General features: G+C 50.1%; 1 protein-coding gene across 3 annotated transcripts in view; it reads right to left on the bottom strand.

The window, feature by feature from the left end:
* Positions 1–16,436, bottom strand: part of bub1bb (BUB1 mitotic checkpoint serine/threonine kinase Bb) — a 133,557-nt gene that overhangs the window by 86,916 nt on the left and 30,205 nt on the right. For 2 of the 3 annotated variants that reach the window (XM_078233455.1, XM_078233457.1), the window contains exon 1: positions 15,640–15,711. The exons of the other annotated variant lie outside the window; for it this stretch is intronic. The gene's annotated coding sequence lies outside the window, so the exon portion shown is untranslated. Of the gene's footprint in view, positions 1–15,639; positions 15,712–16,436 lie in introns of those variants that run through there. 3 annotated transcript variants of the gene reach the window in all.

Below are 16,436 nucleotides of genomic sequence, written 5' to 3'. Positions count from 1 at the left end.
TACACGCAGCTGGATGCGTATCCTCTCCCGCGCATTTCTGATATGGTCAATCAGATTGCGCAGTACCGAGTGTTTTCTACCATAGACCTTAAGTCCGCCTACCATCAACTCCCCATCCGCCCAGAGGACCGACAATATACGGCTTTTGAGGCGGATGGTCGTCTATACCAATTCCTCAGGGTTCCATTTGGTGTCACCAATGGGGTCTCGGTCTTCCAGCGTGCTATGGACCGAATGGTGGACCAGAACGGGTTGCGGGCTACCTTCCCGTATCTGGATAACGTCACCATCTGCGGCCATGACCAGCAGGACCACGACACGAATCTCCAACACTTTCTGCGCACTGCATCTCGCCTGAATCTGACCTATAACAGGGAGAAGTGCGTATTCCATACGCGTAGGTTAGCCATCCTCGGATACGTGGTGGAAAACGGGGTCATTGGCCCTGATCCAGACCGTATGCGCCCACTCACTGAACTTCCCTTGCCCGCTAGCACGAAAGCACTGAGGAGATGCCTCGGGTTTTTTTCATATTATGCACAGTGGGTCCCCAACTACGCGGACAAAGCTCGTCCGCTCATTAAGTCCACGACCTTTCCACTTACGCCGGAGGCCCAATTGGCCTTCAAGGTTTTGAAGAGCGACATCTCGAAAGCCACGATGCACGCGGTGGATGAATCCATCCCTTTCCAGGTGGAGAGTGATGCATCTGACTTCGCCCTAGCCGCCACACTAAACCAGGCAGGCCCGTCGCGTTTTTTTCCCGCACCCTTCAAGGCCCAGAAATTCGGCACTCAGCGGTGGAAAAGGAGGCTCAGGCCATTGTGGAGGCAGTCAGACACTGGCGCCATTACCTGGCAGGTAAGCGGTTCACCCTGATCACGGATCAACGATCCGTGGCGTTTATGTTCAGTAACACGCAGAGGGGCAAGATCAAGAACGATAAGATCTTGCGGTGGAGAATTGAGCTCTCCACCTATAATTACGATATTATGTATCGTCCAGGGAAGCTCAATGAGCCCTCGGATGCCCTCTCGCGCGGAACATGCGCCATCATGCAGGAGGACCGCTTGAAGGCTCTCCACAATGATCTGTCTCATCCTGGAGTCACCAGACTCTACCACTTCATCAAAGCCCGCAACCTGCCTTACTCGGTGGAGGATGTCAGGTCAGTGACTAGAAGCTGTCGGATTTGCGCAGAATGCAAACCACACTTTTATCGACCAGACCGGGCACAATTGGTCAAGGCCACTCGCCCTTTTGAGAGGCTGAGTGTGGATTTTAAGGGCCCCCTTCCCTCAACGGACCGGAATGTCTATTTTCTCAACATAATAGACGAGTATTCCCGGTTTCCGTTTGTTTTCCCCTGTGCGGACACGTCAACTGCCACCGTCATTAAGGTTTTCAGTGAACTTTTTACCCTGTTCGGGTACCTCTGCTACATTCATAGCGACAGGGGCTCGTCGTTCATGAGCAACGACTTGAGGCAATTCCTGCTCTCATTCGGGATTGCCTCTAGTAGAACCACGAGCTACAACCCTAGGGGTAACGGACAGGTGGAAAGGGAGAATGCTACAGTCTGGAAGGCTGTCCTACTGGCACTGAAATCCAGGGGCCTTCCAGTCTCCCGTTGGCAGGAGGTCCTTCCAAATGCGCTCCATTCTATCCGCTCCCTCCTGTGTACGGCAACCAATGCTACTCCCCACGAGAGGATGTTCTCATTCCCTCGGAAGTCGTCCTCAGGGACCTCATTGCCAGCCTGGTTGACGTACCCAGGACCCGTCCTTCTGCGGCGCCATGTGAGGGCTCACAAGTCCGACCCCTTGGTCGAACCGGTCCAACTCCTCCACGCCAACCCTCAGTATGCCTATGTGGCATATCCTGACGGGCGAGAGGACACTGTCTCCATTAGAGACCTGGCGCCCGCAGGGGACGTAGCAACTCCTGTCGCTCCTATTCCCCCAGTCACGAATCCACTACTCCTCATTACTTCCCCAGACGTGGCGCGGTCAGCACCGGGACCAGTGCATAACACTTTTACTCCCATGTACAGCTTGCCTGAGACTCGGAGATCGGCGCCACCATCATCATCACCACCACCACTACCACATAACGTTCCAGGATCCCCTGCACCATCGCCTCACCAGGGCCGGCCGGCCCGGGAGTCCTTGAGGGGACAGCCAGACGTTGCTTTGGAAAGAGCGCCACCACAAGCACCTGCTCCGGTTTCGCAACCGGTGTTGAGGAGATCGGCACCTGCTCCGGTTTCACAACCGGTGTTGAGGAGATCGCAGCGTCGGTGCAGTCCTCCAGACCGTCTGGACTTGTGAATCCTGTGATTTTTCTGTTATTGTCTGTTTATATGACCTGTTTTTCGTCCACCCCGCCACCTTTTGTTCTTAAAGGAGGGGTGAATGTGGTGAACCATCGTTGGTTCACCACTGGGGTTTGTTACTATGTTACTGTTGGGCTAGGGTGTTGTTACTGTGGGGGTTGTACTATGTTGTTGGGTTAGGGTGTTTACCTGTTATAAGAGTTATCATGGCACATTCCAGTGGGGTCCCGCCTCCGGTGACGAGGTATAAGACCCCCTGCTCCGGCAGGACCCCTTCAGTCTGAACTGGTGTATTCGTGTTAGTAGTTCCATTGTTACTTTATTAAAGCCTTCAATACCGAAGCCTTGGTTCCATGTGCTTATTGACGCGCATCAAAGTAGAAAAAAAATTGTATCTGCTAGAAACAGACACAGAGGATAGACAAGTTGATGCATCAGATGTAGACCCTTCAAAGCATAATCGTGTGATTTATCTATAAATATGTTAATTGAATTATTCAAATCAAAATGCCCCAATTGTAAACATGTCCCCTTTAAATGTCTCTGGTCCAGGTGAATAATCCCTGCTTCACCAGCTTGTCAACATAATGAAATCCCTTATCCCTGGTATCATTACAGTAAACCTTTTTTGCATCCTCTACAATCTGGTATCATGTTCAGAATTAAATGTAGTATTCCACTGAGCTCTAACATTTATAAAATGGTTTAACATATCTGCCAAAGCGTCAGTGCACACAAATAGGTCTATTGCTATTCCACCAGGATTTCATTTTTGCAATTGTAGTATTAAATTTCAATTAAAGTAGTATTATAATGCAGAATAAGTCATCTAGCAATACACTGTAGGCAAGAATTATATTCCCCAAAACCACTTTATTTCATCCTCCATTAACCCAAAACATGTCTATGTTCAGTTTTGGATGTAGCAAAATCTGGCAACGCTGTTTTATTCATTCACGGGATGTTAGTGTCACTGTCTCAGCCAGCATTTATTGCCCACCCCTAATTGCCCTCGAGAAGGTGATGGTGAGCTGCCTTCTTGAACTGCTGCAGTTCATGTAGTGTAGGTACACCCCATAGTGCTTTTAGAGAGGGGGTTCCAGAATTTTGACCCAGCAGCAGTGAAGGAACAAAGATATAGTTCCAACTCAAGATGGCGAGTGGCTTGGAGGGGAACTTTCATGTGGTAGTGTCACCATGTGGTCGTGGTTTGAAAAGTGCTATTTCGGGAGACTTGGTGAGCTCCTGCAGTGCATCTTGTAGATGGTATATACTTCTGCCATTGTGTGACAGTGGTGGAGGGAGCAGGTGTTTGTGGATGGGGTGCCAATCAAGTGGGCTGCTTTGTCCTGGAGAACGTTGAGCTTGTTGGAGCTGCACTCATTGAGGCAAGGGGACAGTATGCCATCACACTCCCGACTTGTGCCTTGTATACGTAGACAGTCAGGAGTTGAGTTACTGGCCACAGGATTTCTAGCCCCTGACCAGCTCTTATAGACACAGTATTTACATGGCCTCCCGACCATGCCCAGCCTTCTCCCCCTCCCCCTGTAGTCCCTCCCTCCCCCACCAATCCCTATGTTGCTCAATGGGCAGTGCCCAGGTGCCCCTGGGCATTGGCACTTTGCCCCTTGGGCATTGCCAGGGCACAGGCTGGCAATGCCACCACCCTCCCCACGCTCAATCGTCTGGGGGCCCTGATTGTCCCCCTTCACTCCAGATGGGTTGGGGGCTTGCTCCCCAAAAGTGGGGAGCTTTAGTAATCCCCACTGGAGTGAATGACTCTGGTTGGGGGGTGGGGGTGGGAAGAGGTGCTAATCACATTCAAAATATATGGTAATGAACTCCAGCTCTGGGAGACGCTAGTGGGCCGGGACGCCCAGTGTGGATTCCACGTATCAGCCGCAGCTGGCATCTTCCGGCCCACTGCACTAAAACATTAGCGCAGAGGGATGGGAGAATCGTCCCGCAAGTCTTCAGTACAATTGCCAGAATGTTGTCAGGGCCCATAGCTTTTGCAGTATCCAATGCCTTCAGCTATTTCTTGACATCACAAGGAGTGCTTTACAACCAATGAGTATTTTTGAAGTCTAGTCACTGTTGTAATGAAATGCAACAGCTAAATTTGCAGTTACTGGATCAATGCTCTGGAACACAAGTTAAAATCATTTCATGGCAGCTGCGAGAATTTTAAATTTAATTAAATCTGGAATTTAAAAAGCTAATCACTAACATTTAAGCTACAGAACTGCCATATACACCCATCTGGTTTGTCCTTCAAGGAGGGAAGTCTGCAGTGCTTGACCTAATCTAGCCTGCATGTCACTCAGCCCCACAGCAACTAATGGTCCAGCAAGCCACTTAGTTATATTAGACTGTCCTCGTTCAATGAGGAATGCAGGAAAGCTGGCCAGGAGCAACATCAAACATACCCAAAAGTGAGGTACCAACTGAAAAAGCTACATTGGGCAATCAATGCTGACCTCAAATCTCTTCTTAATAAAGGTTTTGCTAATTGTTTTGAAGAGAGTCATATGGACGTGAAACCTTAACTTTGTTTCCCCCTCCACATACTGCCAGACAAGCTAAACATTTCCACCATTTTGTTTTTATTTGCTAATTGCTTGCTGTTCTTGCATGTTAACTGTGATGCAGATCCCAGATTGAAACTTTATCATGCTTTCTAAACCTGAGGCTTCAGCTGGATTAAGTTGTAGAATCCTTACTTCCAAGATACTGTTTTGTAGATTGCAGTGCTTTGGATAAGATCATAAACCTGGAATCCCAACTGCCTGTTAAAGTACAGATTAAAAGGTCATGGTACCATCCAAGAAAAAATAGAATACGCAAAATTTAACTAACCAATAGTTTAAATGGCCATGTGGTGACCCACTGTAATTACATGTTGTATGCCTGGACACTCCCCTGCTGCACCTGGCCTGAGACTCCTCCCTTTCCACCCGAGACTCCTCCCTTTCCACTTGAACGAGGTATAAAGGTGACGGTTCCTCCTCCCTACCTCAGTCTGGGCCAGGTTAGCTATGAGGGTGTGTTCCAGTTCTTTGCGATTAAAAGCCTGTTATTTTCACTCACTCGCTGGAGTCCTCGTAATTGATGATGCATCAGGCCATCCATTCTGTTGCTAAGGACATCTAGCTGTGAAGAAACTGGAGACTCTGGGAGGGATTTCATAGCCTCACTCGTCCCGAAACCGTAAAATCCCGCCCGAGGTCAACGGACCTTCCCATTGTCTGCCCCTTGCCCACGTCCAATTCCCGTTGTGGGCGGGCTGGAAAAATTCCGACATCTGTCTGCCTACCCAAGTGATTTACAAAGCTCAGAAGCATATAACTGTTCCATACTTTGATCATTTGGCCTACTTAAGAACAAATCAGAATTCTGTTTAACAATGTCACAGGTATTGCGGAGGATGCAATAAGTTCAGAAGTGGCACAATATAATCACTAACAACTTGATGAGTAAACAAGTGCTTCACCATACAAACAAGGTGGCACTGAGTCCCAGCTGCATGCCAAATTAGGAAGTGGAACAAAATGTGCATGAGGTACTATAATTGGTTTCACAAACCTCATGCTAGAAACAAAACAAATATGCCCAGATAACTCACCCAAGAGGATTTTATTTAATGTCAGCCTCGCCAGGCAATGAAACGATTGTCACAATCAAGCTCCAGCCAACTTGCACAGCACCTTCCAAACCCACAGCCTCTGCCACCAAGAAGGACAAGCGCAGCTGACCCATGAGAATAACAATACCTACAAGTTCCCCTCCAAGCCACACATTATCCTGACTTGGAACCGTATAGCCGTTTCCTCACTAACAGTGGGGCAAAATTCTCAGTACTGGTGTGCGAGGTACCTACACCACATGGACTGAAGCATTTCAAGGCGGCGGCTCATTAGTACTTCCAAGGACAAGTAGGGATGTCAACAAATATTAGTCTGACCAAAAATGCTAGAATGTGGTACTGAAGTGTCAGGGAACTGATTGAGAAATCAATAATTAAATACATATATGAGCTGGAGGAAACAATGACTGAAAAATGCACAAACACAGTAAAAGCTACACCAGCTGGAAAATCCAAAATAAAAACAGCAAGTGTTGATATTACTCAGGTCAGGTAGCATCTCTAAGTATAGGGCAAACTAATATTACAGATCTGACAAATGGACAATAATCAGGTAATATAGAGTGTAAGAAAATGGAAATAAATAGCAGATACATCACCATCAACACCCTGGGACCAGAAACTGAACCAACAATATAAATACTGGGGCTACAAGAGCAGGTCAGAGGCTAGACATCCTGCAGCAAGTAACTCACCTCCTGACTCTCCAAAGCTTGTTCACAATCGACAAGTCAGGAGTGTGATGGAATACTCTTCATTTCCCTGGGTGAGTGCAGCTCCAACAACATTCAAGAAGCTCAACATCATCCAGGACAAAGCAGTCCGCTTGACTGGCAACACATCCACAAGCGCCCACCCCCCCCCCCCCCCCCCCCCCCACCACCACTGACACACAATAGCAGCAGTGTGTACCTTTTATAAGATGTACTGTAGCAATTCACAAAGGCTCCCATGACAGCATCTTCCAAACCCAAGACTGCCACCATCAAGAAGGACAAGGCAACAGATGCATGGAAACACCACCCCTTGAATTTCCCACCCAAGCCCCACACCACACTGATTTGAAAATATATTGCTGCTCCTGCACTGCTACTGGATCAAAATCCTGGAAGTCCCTTCCTAACCACACTGTCGACTTACTCACACCACATGGACTGCAGTGGTTCAAGGAGGCGGCTCACCACCTTCACAAGGGCAAATAGAGATGGGCAATAAATGCTGGCCTGGACAGCGATGCCCACCTACCGTGGATGAGTTTTTTAAAAAGCAGGACTAAGCAGAGGACGCCAGAAATTAGAAAGTATTGGTAATGAGGTGATACTGGGATCCTATAGGTTTTTAAAAATATGCAGTCTTTAACAGAATAAAATAGCAGCTTTTATCTATACAACACATTTAACATAATAAAATTCCCAAGACACCATAAAAAAATTTTGTTATGCCATACAAAGAGATATTAGATATACAACCAAAGGTTTAGTTAGAGACAGGCTTCATGGAGTCTTAAAGGAAACCTAATGCAAAACAAGAAATAGAACACGTAGAAAAAGATCACTTTCTCTTGTTGGGGAGTCAGCAACAAGGGCTTACAAATTTACAAATGTTGCCAACTGAGAAGGTTGGGAGGAATTTCTTTACATAGAGCTTGGGATGCTTTGAAAACTGGATCAGTATTTTAAAATATGAAAATAGAGAAAATAAATAACTTGCTTTAAAGCTTTCATAGCCTGAGGAAATGTCAAAGCATCAATTCAAATCAACCCACAATAAATGCAAGTTAAACTCTAACCAGCAAGAACCTTAAACCTCAATAGTCCAGACAGCTTCTATCTCATGAGACGATGGTTTGCACCTTGGTGATTAACTGTGTTAAATATTGCCTGTTGTTGCTTAAGGGCCCACTCTGGCCTCAATTTACCCTATGCTCTTTTTACGGCCATAAACCCTCCAACTGTCAACCCCCAGAAGGCACAGCCATCAGCGACCGTCTCCCAGTACTGTGTCGTTGCCTGTAATCAACATTTCACACTCCAACTTTAGCCAAGAATCCCCTAACATGGGTGCTAATCCCCAGAGTCCAAGGGGACAATTTTGAATCCACGTTGTGTGTGCACAGGAATGGCAGCGGGACCTCAGGATCCAGTGAAACCTAGAAATCATGAATCTTGCCAGAGAGATTGCGAGCTCTGATTTTCGTTGCCCCTTACAGGCATGAACCTGATTTTAAAAGATTTTAATATCTTTATAGACCCCCCCCCCAAACCGTAAATTCCCTCCAGGTGTATTTTCAAATCTTGTCAGTGTGATGGTTTACAACAGTTCACCTAGATGCAAAGCTGTCATGGGGATTCCTTGGGGCTTAAAGGTGAGTATAGCCTCCGGAGGAGAGGGACATGGCCAGGCAGTCCCTGGCCATGTCCTGGTACTACCAGGCTGGCACTATGCCAAGTTGTGCCAAGGGGGTAGTGCCTGTGGCAGACCCCAGTGAGAGCCTCATGTGGGTATACTACAGGCCACCCAACAGCCCACGGGAAGTGGAGGAACAGATATGTCAGGAGATTCTGGATATGTGCAGAAAAAATAGGGTTGTTGTAGTGGGAGACTTCAATTTCCCTGGAAAGTGCTTCGGGCTGGGTGTCTGGATGGGGAAGAATTTGTAAAAGGCGTATTGGAAGGTTCTTTGGAACAGTATGTAGATAGCCCAACTAGAGAGGGGGCTATACTGGATCTAGTTCTGGGAAATGAGCCCGGCCAGGTCGTCAAAGTTTCGGTAGGGAAACATGTGGCAAATAGTGACCACAACTCTGTTAACTTTAGGATAGTAATGGACAAGGACGAGTGTTGTCCTAAGGGTAGGGTGCTAAATTGGGGGAAGGCTAACTATAGCCGGATTAGGCAGGAATTGGTGGCCGTTGATTGGGAGAGGCTGTTCGGGGGTAAGTCCACGTCTGGCATGTGGGGGTCTTTTAGGGAACAGTTAATAAGGCTGCAGGACAGGCATGTGCCTGTAAAAAGGAAGGATAGGAAAGGTAGGATTCGAGAGCCGTGGATAACCAGGGAAATTGAGGATCTGATCAAAAAGAAAAGTGGCGTATGTTAGGTCCAGGCAACTGAAAACAGATGCAGCTCTGGAGGAATACAGAGAGAGTAGGAAAGAACTCAAACGGGGAGTTAGAAGGGCAAAAAGGGGTCACAAAATGTTCTTGGCAGACAGGATTAAGGAGAATCCTAAGGCATTTTATTCATATGTTAGGAACAAAAGAGTTGTCAGGGAAAAAGTCGGACCTCTCAGGGACAAAGGAGGGGAATTATGCTTAGAACCCAAGGGAATGGGGGAGATCCTAAATGAATACTTTGCATTGGTATTCACAAAGGAGAGGGACTTGTTGACTGGGAGTGTCTCAAAGGGAGATGTTGACCCGTTAGAGAGAATCTCCATTACAAGGGAGGAAGTGTTAGGTTTTTTAGGTAACATTAAAACTGACAAATCCCCAGGGCCTGATGGCATCTATCCTAGACTGCTCAGGGAGACAAGAGATGTAATTGCTGGGACTCTGACGGAAATCTTTGTCTCTTCATTGGACACAGGTGAGGTCCCTGAGGATTGGAGGATAGCAAATGTGGTACCGTTATTTAAGAAGGGTAGCAGGGATAACCCGGGTAATTATATGCCAGTGAGCTTGACGTCCGTGGTAAGGAAGTTGTTGGAGAGGATTCTTAGAGACAGGATGTATGCGCATTTAGAACGGAACAATCTCATTAGTGACAGACAGCATCGTTTTGTAAGAGGGAGGTCGTGCCTTACAAATTTGATGGAGTTGTTTGAGGAAATGACAAAAACGGTTGACGAAGGAAGGGCCGTGGATGTCATCTGTATGGATTTCAGTAAGGCATTTGACAAAATCCCTCATGGCAGGTTGGTTAAGAAGGTTAAGGCTCATGGGATACAAGGAGAGGTGGCTAATGGGTAGAGAACTGGCTTGGCCACAGGAGACAGAGGGTAGCAGTCGAAGGGCTGGAGGTCTGTGACCAGTGGTGTTCCGCAGGGCTCTCTACTAGGACCTGTGCTATTTGTGATATATATATATAAATGATTTGGAAGAAGGTGTAACTGGTGTTATCAGCAAGTTTGCAGATGACACAAAGATGGCTGGACTTGTGGATAACGATGAACATTGTCGGACAATACAGCAGGATATAGATACGCTGGAAAATTGGGCGGAGAAATGGCAGATGGAATTTAATCCAGATAAATGCGAAGTGATGCATTTTGGAAGAACTAATGTAAGGGGGAGTTATACAATAAATGGCAGAGCCATCAAGAGTATAGAAACACAGAGGGACCTAGGTGTGCAAGTCCACAAATCCTTGAAGGTGGCAGCACAGGTGGAGAAGGTTGTGAAGAAGGCATATGGTATGCTTGCCTTTATAGGACGGGGCATGGAGTATAAAAGCTGGAGTCTGATGTTGCAGCTGTATAGAACACTGGTTAGGCCACATTTGGAATACTGCGTCCAGTTCTGGTCACCGCACTACCAGTAGGACGTAGAGGCGTTAGAGAGAGTGCAGAGAAGGTTTACCAGGATGTTGCCTGGTATGGAGGGTCTTAGCTATGAGGAGAGATTGGGTAAACTGGGCTTGTTCTCCCTGGAAAGACGGAGAATGAGGGGAGACCTAATAGAGGTGTACAAAATTATGAAGGGTATAGGTAGGGTGAACAGTGGGAAGCTTTTTCCCAGGTCGGAGGTGACAATCACGAGGGGTCACGGGCTCAAGGTGAGAGGGGCGAGGTATAACTCAGATATCAGAAGGACGTATTTTACACAGAGAGTGGTGGGGGCCTGGAATGCGCTGCCAAGTAGGGTGGTGGAGGCAGACACGCTGGCATCATTTAAGAATTACCTGGATAGTCACATGAGCAGTCTGGGAATGGAGGGATACAAACGAATGGTCTAGTTGGACCAATGAGCGGCACAGGCTTGGAGGGCCGAAGGGCCTGTTTCCTGTGCTGTACTGTTCTTTATGGGGGACGGGAACACTCATTTATTTATGGTGGTGAGGGAAGCAGACACGGGAGTTGGGGATGCTGAAAATGCCAGTAATATTCAGGGAGAAGGTATCTGCGTTATAACTTCCTCGATGCACTAAAATTTACCCCCACCCCCAATCCATTAACATTCACCCCCCTCCCCCCCAATCCGTTAACATTCACCCCCCTCCCCCCAATCCGTTAACATTCACCCCCCTCCTCCCCCAATTCGTTAACATTCACCCCCCTCCTCCCCCAATTCGTTAACATTCACCCCCTCCCCCCCAATCCGTTAACATTCACCCCCCCAATCCGTTAACATTCACCCCCCCAATCCGTTAACATTCACCACCCCCAATCCGTTAACATTCACCCCCCCTCCCCCCAATTCGTTAACATTCACCCCCCCCAATTCGTTAACATTCACCCCCCCAATTCGTTAACATTCACCCCCCCCAATTCGTTAACATTCACCCCCCCCAATTCGTTAACATTCACCCCCCCAATTCGTTAACATTCACCCCCCTCCCCCCAATCCGTTAACATTCACCCCCCTCCCCCCAATCCGTTAACATTCACCCCCCTCCCCCCAATCCGTTAACATTCACCCCCCTCCCCCCAATCCGTTAACATTCACCCCCCTCCCCCCAATCCGTTAACATTCACCCCCCTCCCCCCAATCCGTTAACATTCACCCCCCTCCCCCCAATCCGTTAACATTCACCCCCCTCCCCCCCAATCCGTTAACATTCACCCCCCTCCCCCCCAATCCGTTAACATTCACCCCCCTCCCCCCCCCAATCCGTTAACATTCACCCCCCTCCGCCCCCAATCCGTTAACATTCACCCCCCTCCCCCCAATCCGTTAACATTCACCCCCTCCCCCCAATCCGTTAACATTCACCCCCCTCCCCCCAATTCGTTAACATTCACCCCCCTCCCCCAATCCGTTAACATTCACCGCCTCCAATCCGTTAACATTCACCCCCCCAATCCGTTAACACTTAGCCCCCAATCCGTTAACACTTACCCCCCCAATCCGTTAACACTTACCCCCCTCCAATCCGTTAACACTTACCCCCCTCCCCCCAATCCGTTAACATTCACCCCCCCTCCCCCCAATTCGTTAACATTCACCCCTCCCCCCAATCCGTTAACATTCACCCCCCCCAATCCGTTAACACTTACCCCCCCTCCAATCCGTTAACACTGACCCCTCTCCCCCCAATCCGTTAACATTCACCCCCCTCCCCCCCAATCCGTTAACATTCACCCCCCTCCCCCCCAATCCGTTAACATTCACCCCCCTCCCCCCCAATCCGTTAACATTCACCCCCCTCCCCCCCAATCCGTTAACATTCACCCCCCTCCCCCCTAATCCGTTAACATTCACCCCCCTCCCCCCCAATCCGTTAACATTCACCCCCCTCCCCCCCAATCCGTTAACATTCACCCCCCTCCCCCCCAATCCGTTAACACTCACCCCCCTCCCCCCCAATCCGTTAACATTCACCCCCCCAATCCGTTAACATTCACCCCCCTCCCCCCCCAATCCGTTAACATTCACCCCCCTCCCCCCCCAATCCATTAACATTCACCCCCCTCCCCCCCCAATCCGTTAACATTCACCCCCTCCCCCAAATCCGTTAACATTCACCCCCTCCCCCCAATTCGTTAACATTCACCCCCCTCCCCCCAATCCGTTAACATTCACCGCCCCCAATCCGTTAACACTTACCCCCCTCCAATCCGTTAACACTTACCCCCTCCCCCCAATCCGTTAACATTCACCCCCCCTCCCCCCAATTCGTTAACATTCACCCCCCTCCCCCCAATCCGTTAACATTCACCCCCCTCCCCCCAATCCGTTAACATTCACCCCCCCAATCCGTTAACACTTACCCCCCCAATCCGTTAACACTTACCCCCCCAATCCGTTAACACTTACCCCCCTCCAATCCGTTAACACTTACCCCCCTCCAATCCGTTAACACTTACCCCCCTCCCCCCAATTCGTTAACATTCACCCCCCTCCCCCCAATCCGTTAACATTCACCCCCCCAATCCGTTAACACTTACCCCCCTCCAATCCGTTAACACTGACCCCTCTCCCCCCAATCCGTTAACATTCACCCCCTCTCCCCCCCAATCCGTTAACATTCACCCCCCCTCCCCCCCAATCCGTTAACATTCACCCCCCTCCCCCCCAATCCGTTAACATTCACCCCCCTCCCCCCCAATCCGTTAACATTCACCCCCCCTCCCCCCAATCCGTTAACATTCACCCCCTCCCCCCCAATCCGTTAACATTCACCCCCCCTCCCCCCAATCCGTTAACATTCACCCCCCCTCCCCCCCAATCCGTTAACATTCACCCCCTCCCCCCCAATCCGTTAACATTCACCCCCCCTCCCCCCCAATCCGTTAACATTCACCCCCCCTCCCCCCCAATCCGTTAACATTCACCCCCCCTCCCCCCCAATCCGTTAACATTCACCCCCCCTCCCCCCCAATCCGTTAACATTCACCCCCCTCCCCCCCAATCCGTTAACATTCACCCCCCTCCCCCCCCAATCCGTTAACATTCACCCCCCTCCGCCCCCAATCCGTTAACATTCACCCCCCTCCCCCCAATCCGTTAACATTCACCCCCTCCCCCCAATCCGTTAACATTCACCCCCCTCCCCCCAATTCGTTAACATTCACCCCCCTCCCCCAATCCGTTAACATTCACCGCCTCCAATCCGTTAACATTCACCCCCCCAATCCGTTAACACTTAGCCCCCAATCCGTTAACACTTACCCCCCCAATCCGTTAACACTTACCCCCCTCCAATCCGTTAACACTTACCCCCCTCCCCCCAATCCGTTAACATTCACCCCCCCTCCCCCCAATTCGTTAACATTCACCCCTCCCCCCAATCCGTTAACATTCACCCCCCCCAATCCGTTAACACTTACCCCCCCTCCAATCCGTTAACACTGACCCCTCTCCCCCCAATCCGTTAACATTCACCCCCCTCCCCCCCAATCCGTTAACATTCACCCCCCTCCCCCCCAATCCGTTAACATTCACCCCCCTCCCCCCCAATCCGTTAACATTCACCCCCCTCCCCCCCAATCCGTTAACATTCACCCCCCTCCCCCCCAATCCGTTAACATTCACCCCCCTCCCCCCTAATCCGTTAACATTCACCCCCCTCCCCCCCAATCCGTTAACATTCACCCCCCTCCCCCCCAATCCGTTAACATTCACCCCCCTCCCCCCCAATCCGTTAACACTCACCCCCCTCCCCCCCAATCCGTTAACATTCACCCCCCCAATCCGTTAACATTCACCCCCCTCCCCCCCCAATCCGTTAACATTCACCCCCCTCCCCCCCCAATCCATTAACATTCACCCCCCTCCCCCCCCAATCCGTTAACATTCACCCCCTCCCCCAAATCCGTTAACATTCACCCCCTCCCCCCAATTCGTTAACATTCACCCCCCTCCCCCCAATCCGTTAACATTCACCGCCCCCAATCCGTTAACACTTACCCCCCTCCAATCCGTTAACACTTACCCCCTCCCCCCAATCCGTTAACATTCACCCCCCCTCCCCCCAATTCGTTAACATTCACCCCCCTCCCCCCAATCCGTTAACATTCACCCCCCTCCCCCCAATCCGTTAACATTCACCCCCCCAATCCGTTAACACTTACCCCCCCAATCCGTTAACACTTACCCCCCCAATCCGTTAACACTTACCCCCCTCCAATCCGTTAACACTTACCCCCCTCCAATCCGTTAACACTTACCCCCCTCCCCCCAATTCGTTAACATTCACCCCCCTCCCCCCAATCCGTTAACATTCACCCCCCCAATCCGTTAACACTTACCCCCCTCCAATCCGTTAACACTGACCCCTCTCCCCCAATCCGTTAACATTCACCCCCTCTCCCCCCCAATCCGTTAACATTCACCCCCCCTCCCCCCCAATCCGTTAACATTCACCCCCCTCCCCCCCAATCCGTTAACATTCACCCCCCTCCCCCCCAATCCGTTAACATTCACCCCCCCTCCCCCCAATCCGTTAACATTCACCCCCTCCCCCCCAATCCGTTAACATTCACCCCCCCTCCCCCCAATCCGTTAACATTCACCCCCCCTCCCCCCAATCCGTTAACATTCACCCCCCCTCCCCCCAATCCGTTAACATTCACCCCCCTCCCCCCCAATCCGTTAACATTCACCCCCCTCCCCCCCAATCCGTTAACATTCACCCCCCCTCCCCCCAATCCGTTAACATTCACCCCCTCCCCCCCAATCCGTTAACATTCACCCCCCCTCCCCCCAATCCGTTAACATTCACCCCCCCTCCCCCCAATCCGTTAACATTCACCCCCCCTCCCCCCAATCCGTTAACATTCACCCCCCTCCCCCCCAATCCGTTAACATTCACCCCCCCTCCCCCCCAATCCGTTAACATTCACCCCCCTCCCCCCCAATCCGTTAACATTCACCCCCCTCCCCCCCAATCCGTTAACATTCACCCCCCCTCCCCCCAATCCGTTAACATTCACCCCCTCCCCCCCAATCCGTTAACATTCACCCCCCCTCCCCCCCAATCCGTTAACACTCACCCTCTCTCTGTGTATATGCCTCTCTCTCTCGCGCCGCCGATTCAAATCGTAACCGTCATTCCGCACCCTCCACTATCCTCTCCCCTCATTGGCTCGCCCTCCTCCGGCCCGCTTCACCAATCACAACAAAGCACCTGAGAACGCCCAACCAATCGGATGGCAGGAGGCGGGCCCGCCGCCGCGTAGCATGCTGGGAGTTGTAGTTCCCTGCCTCAGCTTCCGGCAGGGCTCCTGACAGCCCCTGCTGCTGCTCTGGTGTCACTGCAGCCAGTCCCTCTCTCAAAGCTCCACTCTCTCAATGCTCTCTCTGCTCTGGCTCTCTGATATGTTTCTGTCTGTATAGCGAGAAACAATACTTTCCACTGTATCCCATATATGTGACAATAATAAATCAAATTAAAATGTAACAATAATAAATCAAATCAAAATATGACAATAATAAATCAAATCAAAATCACCCTCTCCTTTCATTCTCCCCGTGTACTCTATGGACGGTATGCTTTCTCTGTACAGTGCGCAATATACAATACTTTCCACTGTATCCCAATACACATGACAATAATAAATCACAATCCCTAACCTTCTTACCATCCCCCCACCCCACCCAATCTCCGAAAGGCTTTGGGTTCATGCGCTGTGTCAAAGTCCTGCCACACCCCCATCAGTGCCAAATCTTTTCATTTATTATTGTCACATGTATTGGGATGTGGAGATGCCGGCGTTGGACTGGGGTAAACGCAGTAAGAAGTCTCACAACACCAGGTTAAAGTCCAACAGGTTTATTTGGTAACAAAATC

Source organism: Mustelus asterias, chromosome 18, assembly GCF_964213995.1.
Source record: "Mustelus asterias chromosome 18, sMusAst1.hap1.1, whole genome shotgun sequence".
NCBI classification, from domain to species: domain Eukaryota; kingdom Metazoa; phylum Chordata; class Chondrichthyes; order Carcharhiniformes; family Triakidae; genus Mustelus; species Mustelus asterias.
Note: the sequence above shows the minus strand (reverse complement) of the source record. Positions and strands in the feature narration are given on the sequence as shown.